General features: G+C 41.8%; 1 pseudogene; it reads left to right on the top strand.

Annotated features, from left to right (window-relative positions):
* Positions 1-1027: 1027 nt before the first annotated feature.
* LOC108516000 (60 kDa heat shock protein, mitochondrial pseudogene) lies at positions 1028-1855 on the top strand (annotated as a pseudogene).
* Positions 1856-3643: the final 1788 nt, after the last annotated feature.

Genomic DNA, 3643 nt, shown 5'->3' on the forward strand with positions numbered 1-3643 from the left:
TATGCCAAAGATGTAAATTTGGTGCAGATGCCCGAGCCTTAATGCTTCAAGGTGCAGACCTTTTATGCCTGATGCTGTAGCCGGTTTTTTTACAATGGGGCCAAAAGGGAGAAACAGTGATTATTGAGCAGAGCTGGGGAAGTCCCAGAGTAACAAATAGATGGTGTGACTGTTGCAAAGTCAATTGGACTTAAAGGATAAATATAAAAAATTGGAGTATAACTTGTTCAATGATGTTGCCTAATAACATCAAATGAGAGGCTGGGGATGGCACTACACTGCTACTGTACGGGCAGCTTTATAGCCAAGGAAGGCTTCGAGACGATTAGAAAGGTGCTAATTCCAGTGGAAATCAGGATGAGGTGTGACATGTTAGCTGTTGATGCTGGTAATTGTTGAACTAAAAAGCACGTTTAAACCTAGTGGACGACCCCTGAAGAAATTGCACAGATTGCTGATGATTTCTGCAAACGGAGACAAAGAAATTGGCAATATTAATCTCTTGATGCAATGAAAAAGGCTGGAAGAAAAAGGGTGTTCATCACAGTTAAAGGATGGAAAAACACTGAATGATGATATTATAGATTATTTGAAGGTATGAAGTTTGATTAGCTTTCTCCATACTCTATTATACATCAAAAGGTCAGGAAATAGTGAATCCAGGATGCCAATGTTCTGTTCCAGTGAAAAGAAAATTTCTGGCAGACGCATGTGTTGGTCCAAGCCTGTAAATCCCAGCACTTTGGGAGGCCGTAGACGGGCGGGATCACGAGGTCAGGAGATCAAGAACCATCCTGCTAACACGTGTGAAACCCCCGTCTCTTACTAAAAAAATACAAAAATCTTAGCCGGGCGAGTGCGGGCGTCTGTTAGTCCCAGCTACTCCAGAGTCGGAGCAGGAGAATGGCGTCAAACCCGGGAGGCGGAGCTTGCAGTGAGCTGAGATCCGGCCACTGACTCCAGGCCCGGCGACAGAGCGAGACTCCGTCTCAAAAAAAAAAAAAAAAAAAAAAAAAAAAAAAGAGGGTCTCCAGGATGGTGGAACAATAGGAAAGAACCAGCTTAAAGGTTATGGCTATTGCTACTGGTGGTGCAGTGTTTGGAGAAGAGGAGTTGACTATAAATCTTGAAGACGTTCCAAGTCTTCATGACTTAGGAAACGTTGGAGAGAGTCATTGTGACTAGACGATGCCATGCTCTTAGAAGGGAAAAGGTGACAAGCTCAAATTGAAAAAATGTATTCAAGGAAAACCATTGGCAGTTTAGAATGTCACAACTAGTGGAATATGGAAAAGGAAAATGAATGAACGGCACTGGCAAAACTTTCAGATGGAGTAAGCTGTGCTGAAGGTCGGTGGGACAAGTGATGATGAAGTGAATGAAAAGAAAAGAGAGTCAGATGCCCTTAATGCTTACAAGAGCTGCTGCATGAAGAAGGCATGTATTGGGAGGGGTTGTGCCCTGGACTTCAATGCATTCCAGCCTTGGACTCATTGACTCTAGGCCATATAAAGACTCAAAAAAATTAGGTATAGAAATTATTAAAAGAACACTCAAAATTCCAGCAATGACCATTGCTAAGAATGCAGGAAGGATCTTCGATAGTTGAGAAAATTATGCAAAGTTCCTCAGAAGTTGGTTATATGCTATGGTTGGAGATTTTGTTAATATGGTGGAAAAAGGAATTATTGACCCAACAAAGGCTGTGAGAACTGCTTTACTGGATGCTGCTGGTGTGGCCACTCTCTTAACTACAACAGAAGTTGTATTCACAGAAATTCCTAAAGAAGAGAAGGACCCTGGAACGGGTGCAATGGGTGGAATGGGAGGTGGTATGGGAGGTGGCATGTTCTAACTCCTAGACTAGTGCTTTACCTTTATTAATGAACTGTGACAGGAAACCCAAGGCAGTAACTTCAGAGAAGTCAGTTGGAGAAAATGAAGGAAAAGGCTGGCTGAAAATCACTATAACCATCAGTTACTGGTTTCAGTTGACAAAATATATAATGGTTTACTGCTGTCAGTGTCCATGCCTCCAGATAATTTATTTATTTACTTTTTTCACAATACATAGTCCTTGTATTTAGGTACATTATGAGACACACTTACTTTTTCTCTGCATTTAGCACATCAGCATAGAAATGTGATGAATTAATCTCCTAGTGATATAAAGTAAGAAGTAATGCACTGCAATAAAATATCACATGTGACAGGACACCAAGCGGGGTTTTGTTAGGAGGTGGGGAGGAGAATGGTACAAAGCTGAATCAGGCAAGGTCCCTACCTTTCATCAGCTTACAATTTAGTTGGAGAGTTAAGGCAATTTAAGAGTGAAATCGATTCCATAATACATGAGCTGTCACAAGGCTGCCTGTGATTAACTTCCAAATGGGTAATCCAGTCAATGAAGACTGAGCTCAAAGGCAAGAGACTTCAGTGTGGACTGGGAAGGCTTCATTTCTTAGTTGACTTCTCAGAAAGTTGCTTCCTTGCCTCCTGGTATTAGCCTTTTATTTTGTATTTTTGAATAAAAACATTTGTACATTCCTGATACTGGGTACAAGAGCCATGTACCAATGTACTGCTTTCAACTTAAATCACTGAGGCATTTTTACTACTCTTCTGTCAAAATCAGGATTTTAGTGCTTGCCACCACCTGATGAGAAGTTAAGCAGCCTTTCTGTGGAGAATGAGAATAATTGTATACAAAGTAGAGAAATATCCAATTATGTGACAACCTTTGTGTAATAAAAATTTGTTTAAAGTTAATTTTTTTTTTATAATTAGTTAGGCATGGTGGCATGTGCCTGTAGTCCCAGCTACTCAGGAGGCAGGGGTGGGAGGATCAGTTGAGCCCAGGATGTAAAGGCTGCAGTGAGGCATAATCAAGGCACTTCACTCCAGCCTGGGCAACAGAGCAAGACCCTGTCTCAAAAAAAAAAATTTGTCTTTAGCAATCTAAAATTTGACGAGTTTGCTTTGATTCTCTAGCTGCATAACCTGATTCTCTAGTTCATAACCTGATCTACCCACTGCAAATTCTGTACTTTCTTTTCCCAGGATTTGCTAAAGGAGGCACAACCCGTTTTACCCAGGAGATGGCAGTGTTACTCTTACTGTTATATTTATTGGGCGCTCACTTTCCCATCGAAAGTGAAATACTTAAAGTGAAAATTGTATTCTTTCAGTGAATAATCTTGAGTTAAATTATGTTTAGCTGTTAATGATAATAAGATTAGTAAAGTTGGTGCCTGCCTTCTAGGAGTTGACAATCTAGCTTCTAGGAGTTGACAATCTAGGAGCAAGAGGTGGAGGTGGAACTGTGAAGCAGAGTCAAAGAATAGCCTAAAAAGGCCGGCTGTGGTGGCTCACACCTGTAATCCCAGCACTTTGGGAGGCTGGGGCAGGCAGATAACTTGAGGTCAGAAGTTCAAGACCAGCCTGGCCAACATGGTGAAACCCCATCTCTACTAAAGATACGAGAATTAGCCAGGCATGGTGGTGTGCACCTGTAATCCCAGCTACTGGGGAGGCTGAGGCAGGAGAATTGTTTGCACCTGGGAGGCAAAGGCTGCATGAGTCGAGATTGTGCCGCAGCACTCCAGCCTGGGCAACAGAGCAATATTCTGTCTCAAAAAAAAAA

The sequence above is a fragment of the Rhinopithecus bieti genome, unplaced genomic scaffold (assembly GCF_001698545.2).
Source record: "Rhinopithecus bieti isolate Rb0 unplaced genomic scaffold, ASM169854v2 scaffold_35950, whole genome shotgun sequence".
Taxonomy (NCBI): Eukaryota; Metazoa; Chordata; class Mammalia; order Primates; family Cercopithecidae; genus Rhinopithecus; species Rhinopithecus bieti.